This window comes from Ranitomeya variabilis, chromosome 2 (genome assembly GCF_051348905.1).
Source record: "Ranitomeya variabilis isolate aRanVar5 chromosome 2, aRanVar5.hap1, whole genome shotgun sequence".
Taxonomy (NCBI): Eukaryota; Metazoa; Chordata; class Amphibia; order Anura; family Dendrobatidae; genus Ranitomeya; species Ranitomeya variabilis.
In genome coordinates, this window is record NC_135233.1 from 17605855 (window position 1) to 17625833 (window position 19979).

Genomic DNA, 19979 nt, shown 5'->3' on the forward strand with positions numbered 1-19979 from the left:
CCCTCTATATACAGACACCACTTCTATATACAGACATCCCCCTATATACAGACACCACTCCTATATACAGACATCCCTCTATATAGAGACACCACTCCTATATTCAGACATCCCCCTATATAGAGACACCAATCCTATATACAGACATCCCCCTATATACAGACATCACTCCTATATACAGACATCCCCCTATATACAGACATCTCTCCTATATACAGGTCAGAGTTGTGGGTCACTTACTTTTCACACACGGGGCCGAGGGGCACTTACTTATCACACACAGGGCCGGGGGGCACTTACTTTTCACACACATGGCCGGGGCACACTTACTTTTGCACACGGGGCCGGGGGGCACTTACTTTTCACACACGGGGGCCAGGGGGGCACTTACTTTTGCACACGGGGTCGGGGGCGCACTTACTTTTGCACACGGGGTCGGGGGCGCACTTACTTTTGCACACGGGGTCGGGGGCGCACTTACTTTTGCACACGGGGTCGGGGGCGCACTTACTTTTGCACACGGGGCCGGGGGCGCACTTACTTTTGCACACGGGGGCGCACTTAATTTTGCACACGGGGCCGGGGGCGCACTTACTTTTGCACACGGGGCCGGGGGCGCACTTACTTTTGCACACGGGGCCGGGGGCGCACTTACTTTAGCACATGGGGCCGGGGGCGCACTTACTTTTGCACACGGGGCCGGGGGCGCACTTACTTTTGCACACGGGGCCGGGGGCGCACTTACTTTTGCACACGGGGCCGGGGGCGCACTTACTTTTGCACACGGGGCCGGGGGCGCACTTACTTTTGCACACGGGGCCGGGGGCGCACTTACTTTTGCACACGGGGCCGGGGGCGCACTTACTTTTGCACACGGGGCCGGGGGCGCACTTACTTTTGCACACGGGGCCGGGGGCGCACTTACTTTTGCACACGGGGCCGGGGGCGCACTTACTTTTGCACACGGGGCCGGGGGCGCACTTACTTTTGCACACGGGGCCGGGGGCGCAATTACTTTTCACACACGGGGCCGGGGGGCACTTACTTTTCACACACGGGGCCGGGGAGGCACCTACTTTTCACACACGGGGCCGGGGGGGGCACTTACTTTTCACACACGGGGCCGGGGGGGCACTTACTTTTCACACACGGGACGAGAGGGTGTCATAGTCACTTTATTCTGATGTTTGACTTTGATAATTGATCATGTCCTAAAATGGACACCGTACATTTGCATAGCTGCCATCTTTGGAAGGTCAAGTTGGGGGTAATGGAAAGTTCGCCATTATTTCCTATGGGAAATTTTTTTTTTTAAATGCGATTTAAATAAAATCTACATATCGGATCGACTATAAAAGTCATAGCACACCTGTCCCCACCGAGGCCTTCGAAACGCCGCCTGAACGGGGTCTCTGCGCCGAGCAGTTCGGGCCGCATTAATTGCGGAAAACGCAGAGAAGAAGAAGAATAATAAAATATAAGAAATCGGATTACAATATGTTGCTTGAACCTAGGAGGTTCAAGCACCATAAATATAAGAAATCGGATTACAATATGTTGCTTGAACCTAGGAGGTTCAAGCACCATAACTATTATTAACGTAAATTCAAGGGATTGTCAAATTGCAGAACTTTTCCTAGATTAGGTGAAACCTTTTCCTGGTCGCATAAACTGTGAGCTGCACAAGCATGGAGCATGTTGTGGACATTCTCTGTGACCCTTATAAATGTCAATGTAGAAAAAGTGGGAAGAGGTGGGCTGTGAAATTATTTATTGACTATGGGAACTTGTTGTGGGCATGCTCTGTGACCCTTACAAATGACAATGTACAAGGAGTGGGAGGAGGTAAGCTGTGAAATGACTTATTACCCTAATAGAAGAGTGTTGTTGGGATTCTCTATGAACTTTTCATTGGTCATTGTACAAGAAGTGGGAGGAGGGGAGTTGTAAATTACCTACTGTCCTCTTTTGGAGAGTGCAGTGGGCATGCTCTATGATCTGTGTAGAGTTCATTGTACATGGAAGGGCAGGAGGTGAGCTGTGAAAATACTTCTTGGCAGTGGGAAAGTGTTGTGGCTATGCCCTGAGAACCTTACAAATGTCAATGTACAAGGAGTGGGAGGAGGCATGCCATGAAATAACTTATTGACCTTAGTGGGAAAGTGTCATGGACATGTTCTGTGAATTTTTCTGAGGTCATTGTGCAAGGAGTGGGAGGAGGAGAGTTGTGAAATTACCAACTAACCTCAGTGAGAGTCCACTGTGCAGAGAAGGGGAGCTGTGAAATTACATTTTGACCTTAATGGGAGAATGTTATGGGCATGCTCTGTGAACCTTACAGAAGTCAATGTGCTGGGAGAACATGAGTTGTTTGATCATTTATTATGAGTGGAGGATGTTGGTGATTCTTAACTTTGCCCACATCTTGTCCAATCTTGGAAAATCTTTTTAATAAAAACAAAACTGTTTTCAGCTCCCAATTCCTATGCAGACCAATGTGTTATCATGTTTACAGATTATAATAAATGCTATGAGATAGAGAAAGAGAGAATTCCCGGCTCAGTGCTGCACGGCTCAGAGACCCGAGCACTCGGCACCATGTGATACTCAGCACCATACGACACTCGGCACCATGTGATACTCGGCACCATGTGACACTCGGCACCATGTGATACTCGGCACCATATGACACTCAGCACCATGTGATACTCGGCACCATGTGATACTCGGCACCATACAACACTCGGCACTATGTGATACTGGGCACCATACAACACTCGGCACCATACAACACTCGGCACCATGTGATACTCGGCACCATGCGACAGTCGGCACCATGTGATACTCGGCACCATACAACACTCGGCACTATGTGATACTCGGCACCATGCGACACTCAGCACCATGTGATCCTCGGCACCATACAACACTCGGCACCATGTGATATTTGGCACCATGTGACACTCGGCACCATGTGATCCTCGGCACCATACAACACTCGGCACCATGTGATACTCGGCACCATGCGACACTCGGCACCATGTGATACTCGGCACCATGTGACACTCGGCACCATGTGATACTCGGCACCATATGACACTCAGCACCATGTGATACTCGGCACCATGTGATACTCGGCACCATACAACACTCGGCACTATGTGATACTGGGCACCATACAACACTCGGCACCATACAACACTCGGCACCATGTGATACTCGGCACCATGCGACAGTCGGCACCATGTGATACTCGGCACCATACAACACTCGGCACTATGTGATACTCGGCACCATGCGACACTCAGCACCATGTGATCCTCGGCACCATACAACACTCGGCACCATGTGATATTTGGCACCATGTGACACTCGGCACCATGTGATCCTCGGCACCATACAACACTCGGCACCATGTGATACTCGGCACCATGCGACACTCGGCACCATGTGATACTCGGCACCATATGACACTCGGCACCATGTGATACTCAGCACCATACAACACTCGGCACCATGTGATACTCGGCACCATGTGATACTCGGCACCATACAACACTCGGCACCATGTGATATTCGGAACCATACGACACTCGGCACCATGTGATACTCGGCACCATACAACACTCGGCACTATGTGATACTGGGCACCATACAACACTCGGCACCATACAACACTCGGCACCATGTGATACTCGGCACCATGCGACAGTCGGCACCATGTGATACTTGGCACCAACACAACACTCGGCACTATGTGATACTCGGCACCATGCGACACTCAGCACCATGTGATCCTCGGCACCATACAACACTCGGCACCATGTGATATTTGGCACCATGTGACACTCGGCACCATGTGATCCTCGGCACCATACGACACTCGGCACCATGTGATCCTCGGCACCATACAACACTCGGCACCATGTGATACTCGGCACCATGCGACACTCGGCACCATGTGATACTCGGCACCATATGACACTCGGCACCATGTGATACTCAGCACCATACAACACTCGGCACCATGTGATACTTGGCACCATGTGATACTCGGCACCATACAACACTCGGCACCATGTGATATTCGGAACCATACGACACTCGGCACCATGTGATACTCGGCACCATACAACACTCGGCACCATGTGATACTCGGCACCATACAACACTCGACACTATGTGATACTGGGCACCATACAACACTCGGCACCATGCGACACTCAGCACCATGTGATACTCGGCACCATGCGACACTCGGCACCATACAACACTCGGCACCATGTGATACTCGGCACCATGCGACAGTCGGCACCATGTGATACTCGGCACCATACAACACTCGGCACTATGTGATACTGGGCACCATACAACACTCGGCACCATGTGATATTCGGCACCATGCGACACTCGGCACTATGTGATCCTCGGCACCATACGACACTCGGTACCATGTGATATTCAGCACCATACAACACTTGGCACTATTTGATACTCGGCACCATATGACACTCAGCACCATGTGATATTCGGCACCATGCGACACTCGGCACCATGTGATCCTCGTCACCATACAACACTCAGCACTATGTGATACTGGGCACCATACAACACTCGGCACCATGTGATATTCGGCACCATGCGACACTCGGCACTATGTGATCCTCGGCACCATACGACACTCGGCACCATGTGATACTCAGCACCATATGACAATCGGCACCATGTGATACTCGGCACCATACAACACTCGGCACCATGTGATACTGGGCACCATGCGACACTCGGCACCGCTCGGTACTCAATCATGTTCACCCATCACTAGACAGTATGCAATAAGCTCATAGCCTCCCCCTAGTGGTGGCTGCAGGCAGGCGTAGTTTAAAAAAAAATTAAAATGGACATTAACGTATATAATATTAATGACTAGTGTTGAGCATTCCGATACTGCAAGTATCTGGTATCGGCCGATACTTGCTGTATCGGAATTTCCGATACCGAGACCCGATACTTTTGTGGTATCGGGTATCGGGTATCGCAACAATATTAATGTAATAATGTGTAAAAAAGAGAATTAAAATAAAAAATATCGCTATACTCACCTGTCCGACGCAGCCGGGGCCTCAGCGAGGGAACCGGCAGCGTTGTTTGTTTAAATTTCGCGCTTTTACTTGGTTACGTGAAGTCCCGGCTTGTGATTGGTCAGGGCGGCCATGTTGCCGGGACGCGGACCAATCACAGCAAGCCGTGACGAAATTACGTCATGGCTTGCTGTGATTGGTCCGCGTCCCGGCAACATGGCCGCCATTAACCAATCACAAGCCGTGACGTCACGGGAGGCTGGACATGCGCGTATTTTGAAAAGCGCGCGTGTCCAGCCTCCAGTGACGTCCCGGCAACATGGCCGCCATTAACCAATCACAAGCCGTGACGTCACGGGAGGCTGGACATGCGCGTATTTTGAAAAGCGCGCGTGTCCAGCCTCCCGTGACGTCACGGCTTGTGATTGGTTAATGGTGGCCATGTTGCCGGGACGCGGACCAATCACAGCAAGCCGTGACGTAATTTCGTCACGGCTTGCTGTGATTGGTCCGCGTCCCGGCAACATGGCCGCCCTGACCAATCACAAGCCGGGACCTCACGTAACCAAGTAAAAGCGCGAATTTTAAACAAACAACGCTGCCGGTTCCCTCGCTGAGGTCCCGGCTGCGTCGGACAGGTGAGTATAGCAATATTTTTTATTTTAATTCTTTCTTTTACACATTAATATGGTTCCCAGGGCCTGAAGGAGAGTTTCCTCTCCTTCAGACCCTGGGAACCATCAGGAATACCGTCCGATACCTGAGTCCCATTGACTTGTATTGGTATCGGGTATCGGTATCGGATTGGATCCGATACTTTGCCGGTATCGGCCGATACTTTCCGATACCGATACTTTCAAGATACTTTCATTAATAATGACCCCCAAAATGCTGTAACTCCAAAATGTGCGGCGTTAAAAAAAGGAGACGCAAGTAAAAGTGTTGAAATATGATTGTGGTAAGAATTAGAACCAGGTGTAAAACTTATCACTATGATGAAAGTGTTTTCTATCTCTGGGGCATGTCTAACCTTCCACCATGCGCTGCTCTATGATTCATCTTTCTATAAAGCACTGCTATTTTTCTATTTCATATATTGTAGCATTCCTGATAACAGTTTCCAGTATAGACCCCGAGACAACACAATCAATATCTAATCTTGAAGAAAAACTGACTCGAAATTTGTTGCTCCTTTTATTTATATATATATACTGTGTGTGTGTATATATATATATATATATATATATATATATATATATATATATATATATATATATATATATATATTTTAAGGTTCTTATTTTCAGGTCTTCCCACTCGCTGGTTTATATCTTATGGAGGAGAAAATTAAAAGAAAGAAAAATGAAAACTAGATGGGTATTTCCTGAAGGAACTACAGATAGTGCTTTGGAATGGTGCCCGGGCTGCCCCTGCAAGACTTTCACACTTGGGTGCCCCTCAGGCGGTCCGATTTGGTGGGTTGGGTCAATCTGGGTCTGATTTTGTGGGCGGGGTAAATCTAGGTCCGATTCGGTGGGCGGGGTCACTTTTGGTCCGATTCTGTGGGCGCGGCCACTCTGGGTCCGATTCGGTGGGCGGAGCCACTCTGGGTCCGATTTGGTGGGCGGGGCACCTTAGGGACCAATTTGGTGGGTGGGGTCACTCGGTCCGATTTGGTGGGCTGGGCACCTCAGGGTCTCATTTGGTGGGCTGGGCACCTCAGGGTCCGATTTGGTGGGTGGGGTCACTCTGGGTCCGATTTGGTGGAAGGGGTCACTCTGGGTCTGATTTGGTGGAAGGGGTCACTCTGGGTTCGATTTGGTGGGCGGAGCCACTCTGGGTCCGATTTGGTGGGCGGGGTCACTCTGGGTCCGATTTGGTGGGCGGGGTCACTCTGGGTCCGATTTGGTGAGCCGGGCCCCTCGGGGTCCGATTTGGTGAGCGGGGTAATCTACTATATAATTGTCTAAGGGCACTTCCGTCTTTCTGTCTCACAACACCGCTACGTCATCATCTCATGAGACCGCAATGCACTCTTGGGACCGGAGCGCGCAACAAGCATCGGGTACCGGCCACTCCAGGTGCAACAAGCATCGTGTACCGGCCGCTCTAGGAGGTGCAACAACCATCAGATACCGGCCGCTCCAGGAGGTGAGTATGTAACTTTTTAATTTTAATTCTTTTTTTTTTTTTTTAACAGGGATATGCAGTATACTATGTGACTGGACAATATACTACGTGACTGGGCAGTATAACTACGTGGCTCTGCACTGTATACTGCGAGGCTCTGCGCTGTATACTGCGTGGCTCTGCGCTGTGTACTGTGCGGCTCTGCGCTGTGTACTGCGCGGCTCTGCGCTGTGTACTGCGCGGCTCTGCGCTGTGTACTGCGCGGCTCTGCGCTGTGTACTGCGCGGCTCTGCACTGTATACTGCGTGGCTCTGCGCTGTGTACTGCGCGGCTCTGCGCTGTGTACTGCGCGGCTCTGCGCTGTGTACTGCGCGGCTCTGCGCTTTATACTGCGCGACTCTGCGCTTTGTACTGCGCGGCTCTGCGCTGTGTACTGCGCGGCTCTGCGCTGTGTACTGCGCGGCTCTGCGCTGTGTACTGCGCGGCTCTGCGCTTTATACTGCGCGACTCTGCGCTTTGTACTGCGCGGCTCTGCGCTGTGTACTGCGCGGCTCTGCGCTGTGTACTGCGCGGCTCTGCGCTGTGTACTGCGCGGCTCTGCGCTGTGTACTGCGCTGCTCTGCGCTGTATACTGCGCGGCTCTGCGCTGTGTACTGCGCGGCTCTGCGCTGTGTACTGCGCGGCTCTGCGCTGTGTACTGCGCGGCTCTGCGCTTTGTACTGTGCGACTCTGCGCTTTGTACTGCGCGGCTCTGCGCTGTGTACTGCGCGGCTCTGCGCTGTGTACTGCGCGGCTCTGCGCTGTGTACTGCGCGGCTCTGCGCTGTGTACTGCGCGGCTCTGCGCTGTGTACTGCGCGGCTCTGCGCTGTGTACTGCGTGGCTCTGCGCTTTATACTGCGCGACTCTGCGCTTTGTACTGCGCGGCTCTGCGCTGTGTACTGCGCGGCTCTGCGCTGTGTACTGCGCGGCTCTGCGCTGTGTACTGCGCGGCTCTGCGCTTTATACTGCGCGACTCTGCGCTTTGTACTGCGCGGCTCTGCGCTGTGTACTGCGCGGCTCTGCGCTGTGTACTGCGCGGCTCTGCGCTGTGTACTGCGCGGCTCTGCACTGTATACTGCGTGGCTCTGCGCTGTGTACTGCGCGGCTCTGCGCTGTGTACTGCGCGGCTCTGCGCTGTGTACTGCGCGGCTCTGCGCTTTATACTGCGCGACTCTGCGCTTTGTACTGCGCGGCTCTGCGCTGTGTACTGCGCGGCTCTGCGCTGTGTACTGCGCGGCTCTGCGCTGTGTACTGCGCGGCTCTGCGCTTTATACTGCGCGACTCTGCGCTTTGTACTGCGCGGCTCTGCGCTGTGTACTGCGCGGCTCTGCGCTGTGTACTGCGCGGCTCTGCGCTGTGTACTGCGCGGCTCTGCGCTGTGTACTGCGCGGCTCTGCGCTGTGTACTGCGCGGCTCTGCTCTGTGTACTGCGCGGCTCTGCGCTGTGTACTGCGAGGCTCTGCGCTTTATACTGCGTGACTCTGCGCTTTGTACTGCGCGGCTCTGCGCTGTGTACTGCGCGGCTCTGCGCTGTGTACTGCGCGGCTCTGCGCTGTGTACTGCGCGGCTCTGCGCTGTGTACTGCGCGGCTCTGCACTGTATACTGCGTGGCTGTGCAATATACTACGTGGACATGCATATTCTAGAATACCCGATGAGTTAGAATCGGGCCACAGTCTAATAATCATAAGACTACGGATAGTGGTTTGGAATTGTGCTGTACTGTCACTTTAAGAGCTGATATTATCTGACAAAACTTGTGACCTGGTGAGCTGATGTAGATTTCATAGGCGTTGGCATAGTAACTGTGTCTGACTGCGCATATCAATGAGCTAATCAGCCAGGTGGCAGTTATTTTTAGAAATTGCCTCAGAAACCAGCCCATTATAAACGTATGGGACAATTTCCCTATTGAAACGCATTGAAAGACTTTTTTCAAACACAAATTGCGCAAAAACTACAAATCCGATCGACACGAAAAATACTTAGCACACCTCTCAGGAACGCTGGCTTCGAAATGACACCTCACTGGAGTCTGTGAGTTTAGCGGTTCGGGCCGCATTACGTGCGGACTGAATAATAAGAATAAGAAGAAGTTTACCACGGTGGAATAACAGTATAGTGCTTTGTTCCAAAGCACTATAATAAGAAGTTATCCACGGTGGAATAACAGTATAGTGCTTTGTTCCAAAGCACTATAATAAAAGCAATCGTATTATAAATGATACGATAAATATTTATCTGATAATTGTTTCAACTGACTTGTAGTAGAAACATCCCTCTTCTACACCAGTTTTTTTACCACCTTTACCAGTTTATAACGAGTTCCAATTGTTCCTACTACAATTTTAGGGTACTCCAACTTACTAGCGGTACTCATACCCCATAAATTAGTGGGATTCAGGGATTCAGCTAATTTGTCCAAATGGAAAACCTGCAAATCTGCAGGCGCATTAGTTCAAGTATTATAATCCTACAATATGAGCTGAAATCATGATAATTATTTCCTGTTATTTTGTTGATATTTATTTGTAAATTATATACATTTAAAGGAAAAAAAATATTCAAAAATGCAATACTTTAAAATTTGTTCAGATTTGATGTTTAAATGGCTCCTGCACTTCTAGACATCACTGATCTCATTTGACAGATAATGTGATAATTTGACAATGTGCAAATACTAAACATTAAAACTGAATGTGCCTTGCCCCTGAAGAATCCCTCTAAATGGCAGCCACTAAGGATCTTCCTTCAGTCGATCTTGCTGTCTATTTACTCATCATCAAGTGTAATCTATCTCTAGTAACAAAAAGGTCAAGATGGATTGCAGGAAGTGAGTGTGGGTCTTTAGCTCTCCACAAGAAATGGGTGTGTCTCTTTGACGCTGTACAGGAAGTGGGTATGGGTCTTTGACTCTACAGGAAGTGGGTGTGGGTCTTTGATTCTCTACAGTAAGTGAGGTTGGTCTTTGACTCTCTACAGGGAGTGGGTGAAGGTATTTGACTCTACAGAGAGTGGGTGTGGGTATTTGATTCTCTACAGTAAGTGAGGTTGGTCTTTGAGAGGAAGTTAGTGAAGGTATTTGACTCTTCAGGAAGTGGGTGTGGGTCTTTGACTCTCTGCAGGCAGTGAGTGTGTGTCAGACTATACAGGAAGTGGTTGTGAGTCTTTGACTCTCTATAGGCAATGGGTGTGTGTCTGACTTTCTACAGGAAGTGTGTGTGGGTCTTTGATTCTCTACAGGAAGTAGGGTTGGTCTTAGACTCTCTACTGGGAGAGGCTTTGGTCTTTCACTTTACATGATGCAATTGTGGGTCTTTGATTCTCTAAGGAATGGTTGTGGGTTGTTGACTCTACGGGAAGTGGGTGTGGGTCTTTGACTCTCCACAGAAAGTAGGGTTGCTCTGAGACTCTCTACTGGGAGATGTTGTAGCTCTTTGACTCTCTACAGGAAGTGGTTGTGGGTCTTTGATTCTCTACAGGAAGTGAGGTCGGTCTTTGACTCACTACAGGAAGTAGGGTGGTCTTAGACTTTCTACAGGGAGAGGTTGCAGGTCTTTGACTCTCTACGGGAAGTAGAGTGAGTCCTAGTCTCTCTCCAAGAAGTGACAGAGACAAATTGCTTTACTAAAGTAAATGGCAATGAGTTTTTGTCTCTCTGATCCCGCTCTTCTGTCTGTAAAACTGTATGAAGGCACAATGGAGAGAGATGTGCTTCAGTAAGTGGCAAGCTTGCAAGTGGAAAATTACACATGCAATGCATTCTGAGAAGAAAGGGAATGGAAGCTCTAGTACTAATAGCTGGAAGACTGCTGATTAATAGCAAGAACTCACTGAAAAACAGTGGATAACACTTCACAAAGCATGAACATTGGGACTGTTCCTGGATGTAGCAGACTGGTAGGAAACACAGACAGAAATGCAGAATTTGTTTCAACCTTCCAAATGGTCAAAGTGCAGTGTGAAGACACAGCATTGTATCTTAATTAACCAGACAACTATTTTTAGCAAGCCAGGAAGAATAGACTGTTATCTACAGTATATGTTGACTTTTTAATTTATGTGTTGATTTCTGGTTGGTCAAGAAAACAGACTTTAGCTTGTGTAAGCCTGTAACATTAACTTGTAAGATGACATTTGATATAACATATTGAGCTCTTATCCTTGATGACTAGTGATGTTTATTGATATGCTAATTTGCATTGTGTAGGCCAGATAGTTTGTTGACTTGAAAACAGAGGATGAAAACCGATGCAAATAGATTAAATAATCAGGTTATGCTACTTGATCTCATCTCCATTCTTACCCTTTACATAAATAATGAATGAATGACACTTGTTAAGTATAAAAATAGGTTACATGCCTCTAGATAGAGAGAGCCAGAGAGATATGCAGAGATCAAAAGGACCAGAGACAACACAGCAGCCAAGACAGCATGGCTCCATCACGGGGGGAACAGGTTTATTATTCTAAGGAAGAATACAGATATGCACCATTGACCATCACTGAACTATGGATACGTTTGTAAAACCCAGGTTTGGACCATCCGGTCTTCTGGCATCTATGGATATGTTTGGAGAAAGCCAGGTTTGGGACCTGATGGTCGTATGGCTCCATGGAGATGTTCGGAGAAGTAAGGTTGTGACCCTCTGGTCAATTGACCTTGTACCTGAATGGACTGTCATCTTGCTACGCTTGTTGTTACCTCCACTCTGTGTGCGTTCCACAGGTGGGGTAGTCGACTTTGGAAGCTCTGAAGTAACAGCTGCCATTATCCCGGTGACTCAGCAGAAGGGTGAGAATCTGTAATGTGCACCATCTTGGGGAATTTTGCTGGGACTGTTCTATGTGTTATATGCATGTTTTGTGGTTCAATAAAGCATTGCCACACTGTTTTACCCTCACCTTGTGTTGTCTGAGTAGCATTATTACCACGTTAAGGGGAGAGCTGATGTTCGACAGGATGAACCCTGGTCCATGCAGTTTCGGCTAGCGGACTGGGGCACCTGCTGACCCCCTCATATCTCCACATGCAGCAATATCAACAAGGAAGAAGATTGTGCAGCACGCGGCTGCCTCCCTGTAACGCTTCCATGTGAATATGAATTACAGTAGTCGAGACCCCATTCTCTGCTCGGTACAGTTCTTTTTGCTTCACCTTAAGTGTCTTGTGGGGTATGTAAATGAAAATCTGTTTCCTACAATTCACACTTTTCTGATTAGTGTCCCTGGATTAAAGATAAAAGCCATTTTCTTCTCCTGCAATCCGTACACTTAAAGCTTAAACCTTCACTCAATCAATGAGCTAACAACATCTGAACGTGGAGGATTAGGCCACGACGTTCATTGTGGATTCTCATTTACTTTGTTTTTTTTTTTTCTTTCCTTCAGTCCGGGCAGTGGGGGATGAAAACCTTATAACAACATTTAACAAGCACAGAAATTAAAGTCCTGAGATCAATCCCAAATTATGCTGCCTACTAACCCCCGTCGAATCCTCCGCACTTCACTGGTAACAAGCAAAGTCTGAAACTTAATCAGAGCGAGGTTGGCCAATCAATAAAGTCTATTACGGGAAGTTTAATCCACGGTCAATGGGAGAGACTTTTTCTGCCCCTTACACATGATACAGAAGCTGCACATAGAAGCTGATTATGGCACCACACAAACCTCGTACTTTGTCCGCGGTGAGAGCCAAAATGGAGAATATCATCTTATTGCACGTGACTAGAAATGAGCAGTGGAATTGGATCCTCCTTGAATGTTACAAAAATTACTAATCTCCAGAATTGTAATTCACGCCTACAAATTAAGCAACATAATGGACAGCTGCAGCTAGAGGGCCAGGTAAATGGTTAAAAAAATTATCATGATAAAATTCACCTTCCCGCAGCCCATCGTCCCGTCCTCTGTACCACTTTTTTTACTCTTCCCTCTTTGTGCATATTTTCTCCAGCCTCTTCACTCCAGGCCAGGACTTCTTGCAGGAGGTCACAATATTGCAACACATGCGGACTCAGTAATGACACGGCACAAAAGGACGTCTGCTTGTGCCGGAAGTCTTGACCTGGAGTGAAGAGGGTAAAGAGAATCCGCACAACAGGGGAGGGGAATAGAATCCTAGAATGGTAGAGTTGGAAGGAACCTCCAATATCATCATCCAAACCTATAATAATAATAATAATAATAAACCTCTGCTCAAAGCAGGAGTCTGTTATGATCCTTAGTGGTTGAGGATCACGAATTACTCCAGCTAAGTAACAAACATAGGACAAGCTCTAGGGAGGTGGCAAACTGGACTAACCGCAAATCTGAACCTATCCAAACACACTAGAAGTAGCCGGTGAACGTGCCTAAAAAATCCTAGACGTCTCGAGCCAGCCTGAGGAACTAACTACCCCTAGAGAGAAAGAAAGACCTCTCTTGCCTCCAGAGAAATAATCCCCAAAGATATAGAAGCCCCCAACAAATAATAATGGTGAGGTAAGAGGAAGGCACATACACAGGGGTGAAAGCAGATTCAGCAAATGAGGCCCACTAATACTAGATAGCAGAAAATAGTAAGGGGTCTGTGCGGTCAGTAAAAAACCCTAACAAAATATCCACACTGAGATTTCAAGAACCCCCGCACCAACTAACGGTGTGGGGGGAGAAACTCAGTCCCCTAGAGCAACCAGCAAGCGAGGAGATCACATCTTAGCAAGCTGGACAAGAAACATGATGAATGCTGATAATCAAAAAATGAACGGACAAAAACTTAGCTTGTCTTGGAGAGGCTGGGAGCAAGGTAATCACAAGGAATCTGAAGAGCACTGAATACATTGATAGCAGGCAAGGAACTGAGTATCCAGGTGAGTTAAATAGGAAACGAACCAAGGATAACGAACCAGCTGATGCTGCAACCTGCAGAAAGACAACACTACACAGTACCGCTTGTGACCACTAGAGGGAGCCCAAAAATAGAGTTCACAACAGGAGTCACTAAACCATCTCAGACAGATGTCTGTCCAGCCTCTGTGTGAAGACTTCCTTTGAAGGAGAACTCACCACCTCTACGGGGCAGCCTGTTCAACTCATTTATCACCCTCAATGAAATGTGAAATAGAAGGTACGTGGAGGACCGGACAGCAGCCTGCAGAGACAGAGGGACAGGTGACTGGCAAGTGTTGTTCTTTTTTTCTAACATTCTACAGAATATTCATTATTCTCTGAGATCAGAGGAGATCTCGGAGCATTTACTGCCTCCCCCCAAGGACAACTTTGCTGCAAATCAAATTTCCTCTAAAATCTACACAATTTCATAAATTTGAATCTCGACATATCGGCGCCTCTTTATGTATGACCATAACCAATATCTAAATCATCACTCCCCATCTAGTGGCTCTGGATAACCCTTGGACCAGCTGCCATAAGCCGCTCTAGTAGGGCCATTGTGGGATGAAATAGCAGATAGACACATGAGAAGAACCAGAATTCCTATGCAGATGTTCCTGTTGGTTCTCTACATCTCCCCCAGAGCCAACAGATGTCTTTGATGAGGCTGTGACATTGTGTATAACCTTAAGATTGTCGACCATGTAAATTTATCTTTTGTATGCACTATATTTTCTTTTGAAAAAGGAAAAGAAAAGGAAAATCCAGTCCTGTTGAGCCGGACTCCAATTTTTTCTATTTTCTTTGTTTCTTGTAAACTGCATAATTGGCAATTAATTTGCAAAAACATTTAGTTTTTGTGAGATACTGTAATTGGGCTGGGGCCAAACAGGACCAGTCTCTTTCTCTGCTAATATACTAATGGGTCTGGTAACTGTTTTCGGCAGAACTAATCCATCATTAATGACAACAACCAGATGACTAAATCTAAGGGTTGTCTCTTGTTCTTTGTTCGGGAGCACGGCGCTCTCCTGCCTCCCAGTTTTCTGATTGCTCCAGAAGATTGACAGCTTGGAGCAGCAGAATGGTTGCACTGCAGGTCCGCTCTCCTACCTGCAAGCAGACACAGCTTTTCTTCTGCATCATCAGCAGAGCCGCCAAATAATGGGATGAACCGGTGCCGAGCTTACAAGCTCCAAAGAACTTGCAAAATAAGCTCCTTGTCTAGGAAACTGACCGCCTGTGCTACCCTGCAGATGTGGCCGGTGACCTGGGAATCCCTCTATGTTTGAGAACAGAAAGGATTTTTAATAAGAGATATATTGCAGAATTAGTAGTTATATTTTTATCTAACATTTCCAAGAAAAAAAAATCACACCTTTAATTAGAGAAATGATTAAGACCCATCATCATCATGTCATGGGAAAAAATGCACAGCAAGTGACGCGTTTTTGAATCACCGTCGGTTCCTAATCAGCCGTGATTAAACACCGCGATGGTTCACAGTGCGTCACCTGTTTTGCATTTTTAAACCCTTTTCTCTCCTTTCCTGACATAATGATGATGGATTTGAAACATTTCTCTAAAAAAGGGAGAGAGGTTTTATTTTTTTTCTTGGGGATGCCAGATAACTAGTGATGAGCGAGTATACTCGTTACTTGAGATTTCCCGAGCACGCTCAGGTGTCCTCCGAGTATTTTTTAGTGCTCGGAGATTTAGTTTTTCTTGCCGCAGCTGAATGACTTACATCTGTTAGCCAGCATAAGTACATGTGGGGATTCCCTAGCAACCAGGCAACCCCCACATGTACTTATGCTGCTAACATATGTAAATCATTCAGCTGCAGCAAGAAAAACTAAATCTCCGAGCAGTAAAAAGTACTCGGAGGACCCCCGAGCGTGCTCTGGAAATCTCGAGTAACGAGTATATTCACTCATCATCACTACAGATTACAACTTGGCTAACTAATAACTGTGCTCTTTAGCTGGGATTTATTACCATGTACCGCGTGTAACTTACTGGATCCAGAATCTGAGGAGCCCGCCGATGAACAGATCAGTTAATCCCTTTTTGATATATTGCACAGCTGAATTTTACAATTTTATCCATTTAACAGAATGAAACAACCCCTAGAATGGAATAAACTGCCCCGAGGGGCTTCAATCTCCTCTCATGAGTGTGAACTGCTCCCTGTGATCTAACTTCATCATATACCATCCCACAGGTGAAGTGTATCCCCAGAGCTTCCCAGTGTGTAGATGGTGGTATGGTGAGAGGTGCAGAGAAGAACAAGGACACAAGGTTGCAGTCTCTTTACCTTTAATGAAGACTTCAGCATCCCCACTCCAGGGTGCAGACCACAGGGCAGGCAGAGTCCGGCCGGTTTGGAGGTAAGTCCAGAGTCCCTTTGTCCAGATGGAAATCAGTAGCCTTCCTTTGCGCTGCAGTGTTGTAGTCCCTTACTGCCTAAGGCTTCACATAAGGGTCTCACAGATGCGATGTTTCGCTCTCTCTGTCCCCGGTATAGGATAGGATAAAACCCGTATGACTGGTGACTTGAGCCTGTTTATAGGGTCTCTTAGATAACCCAGCTCTGTAGGTGTCACCGTGCCTCCTGGGTGTAGGTGCGGACAGGTAACCTTCAATTACCTGTCCTGCCGGTCTCTGAAGTAAGGCGTAGAGGTCCTTACTACCTCAGTGATCCAGCTACCGGGATTTTGCACCTCAGAAGAAGGCAGCCTGAGCGAGGCTGGTCCCCTTCTGGTATCCTCTCCTTTGCTTCAACTTCTTTCACGCTTGCTGCTATACAATTTTGCCTTTCAATGTCTCTTTCCGGGAGCTGCAGCTCTGAGGGCATGCACAGCTCCTTTAACCTTCTGTCTTCTTCAGACTACTGTCTGGAACTCTCTAACAGAACTCCTGTCTGGAGCTCTGTAAGGAACTGACTCCTGTCTAGAACTGACTCACTGACTTTCCTTACAGACTACCAGTTATATATATGTGGGGAGTGACCTAATAAATAGGAGCAGAAGCTCCCCCTGGTGGCCTGGAGTGTGAATGTGTGTTGCATGTTTGTGATACTTGGATGCAGTTATCCTTCTTTGCCTCCAAACGCAGTATCACTCTCCCCGAAAGAAAAGCAATACTACTGCGACAACCAGGACCCTGGGGCGCCGCCGCACTTATGAATAAATATATTGTAAACGAATTTGTCAAAATTTCGAAATCGTGAAATCTTAGGGATTTTCTCAGAAATTCTTTATTAATTGATTGCCCCATATTATGCTGTGAGATCTCTCCAGACCTGAGAGCATAATAAGCAAAAGTGTAAAAAAAAAAAAGAAAAAATTATACCTCACCACTCACCTGTCCGGATGCCCTGGTCCTCACTGCCCACTGTCTGATCTTTAAGGCCTATTCTTTCCACCACTGTGTGCCACATATTTGGTGTCTTCACCCTAGAACAGGACTTCTGGCCTTGTGACATCAAGACCTTATGACGTGGAGTGACTTCCAAGGTCTGGTTGTGGCCAGAAGTCCCTTTCTAGAGGGAAAAATATTTAGAATTGAGAGTCCTCAGTGGTTGATACCTTTTAATGGCAAACTGAAAAGATGGTAACAAATTGCAAGCTTTCGAGACTACACAGGTCTCTTCATCAGGCAAAAGAGGTATCAACCACTGAGGACTCTCAATTCTATATATTTTTCTATCTACTGGCTAACACGGTACCAAGATATATATATATTTCCTGTTTCTAGAGGGAAGACACTGAAAATGCGGCATTCGATGTGGAGAGAATAAACCCTGAGGACTAGACGATGGGCAATAAAGAGTGGGGCATCCGGAGAGGTGATGTATTAGTTTTGGGTTTTCTTAGTCCTTTGCCGACCCTCTATGTCTCAGTATAATGGCTCCGGCAGCTGGATACAATGTTGCTGATTTTGTGTAGAGAAAATTACAAAAATTCTGTGTTCTGGAAATTACGTAGAACTTAACTCCGCTGGAATTCATTTTCCCATTTCTTCTCATGAAGATTTATCCGCTGTTTTCTTTCACTTGAGTAAATTGTTGATAAATATAAAGAGAATAATAGAAACTTCTGTGACATTTTTCAACTCTCCCGAGTCCCAAGTCCATTTCTAATTTACTCCATCTTGAGATATCAGAGAAGTTCGAGCGCAGAAAACTTGTTTTGAATTTGCAAGTTTCTTTTATGAGAAAAAATAAGTACACGTTTGAATACGCCGCCCGTTCATGAGAGGACGATGAGAATAATCGGGATGGGTTGGATATTATGTGCTATCCTAACAATCTTATTAAATGTTTCCGCCGCTTACTCCGCGCACCGCTTGGAACCAGCTTGAGCCATCTTTTTAATACAGCTCAGTAACCAATGAGACGGGAGATATGGACGGGAACTGAAGACGATCGCTGGAGGATGCCGGAAACTGATGACAAGCTCTGGAGAAACTTAGAATCTGGAACATTTTTTAATGTATGATATTACGGTATTCAAGATTTGGAAACGGCTGCTTCTTCTTATTTTACATGCAAGCTTCATCAAAATAAGTCACCAGTTAATGCTTCTCCGGTGGCGATAAAAGCAGGAAATATCAATATTGCCACTTGCTACATGTAACTCTGAAACCCCCAAAAATAAACAAGTAACAAAAAAATTATCTGAAATAAAGGCTAATCAGTCAGCATTGCGCCACACACTGAAGTAAAGACTTTGCTCACCTTTATAATCAACTTATTTTTTTAATCATTTTGTGTATGCAGGTTGTCAGGGATCCCGAAGATTTGTCAGGATTTTTCTAATCCCAACAAATCCCTGATATCACAGGCCGGGAAGGTCACGAGTACCACACGATGTGATCTTTGGAACAAACAGCTCCCTGCTGCCCCCTATCGTCCGGACAATTACATGATTGCTGACGATCAACGGAGAAGGCCGCAGCCTGTTCGCACCATTAGGCTGGCTGTCAGAAAATTACCCGTGAACGTACGGCATATACACCTCCGGATTCCAACACATGGAATATGTGTACACTCTGGTGCGATCATGGCTACCTCTGACAATCCCAGACTACTCGCCGCCACCACGACTCTGTTTCGGTCGATTCGACACAATTACGGTAGCCAAGGCTTTGAGGCATAGTTTATAGAACAGAAGGAAGATAACTATTACATTTTATATTTAATCCAAAGGGAGGCAGTGGTTCTGAAAAATATACAAAGGTTTTACAAAGGGGACAAAGTAAAACAGCATAAACAGTTACATAAAATAAAAAGGATTAACAGGAGAACTTACTACACCGATCGCGAGACGATTCAGCTTAGCCGAAGGAGAGCTTCGATTTGGCCATCAGACGGAGTCCCTACATACATGAAAATGGAACTTTCTTGTATGAACAGTGAACACTGATAATAATTGGGATCGATCTTTTATCAGACCCCGAGTAGGGTTGAGCGAAACGGGTCGGCCATTTTCAGAAGTCGCCAACTTTTGGCAAAGTCGGGTTTCATGAAACCCGACCCGACCCCTGTGTGGGGTCGGCCATGAGGTCGGCGATCTTCTGAATCTGGTATCGGAATTCCGATACCGAGTTCCGATATGTTTGCGATATCGGGAATCGGTATCGGAATCCATATTTAAGTGTTAAATAAAGAATCAAAATAAAAAATATTGATATACTCACCCTCGGACGCGCCCTGCTTCTTTCCGGCAGCCTTCCTTCCTAAGAATGAGCGCGTGAAGGACCTTAGATGACGTCGCGGCTTGTGATTGGTCGCGTGACCGCCCATGTGACCGCTCACACGACCAATCACAAGCCGCGACGTCACCGCAGGT

The 19979-nt window shown here is 47.2% G+C and overlaps 1 protein-coding gene across 4 annotated transcripts in view; it reads right to left on the reverse strand.

Annotated features, from left to right (window-relative positions):
• Positions 1-19979, reverse strand: part of LRFN2 (leucine rich repeat and fibronectin type III domain containing 2) — a 579865-nt gene that overhangs the window by 124381 nt on the left and 435505 nt on the right. The gene's annotated exons all lie outside the window — the stretch shown is intronic.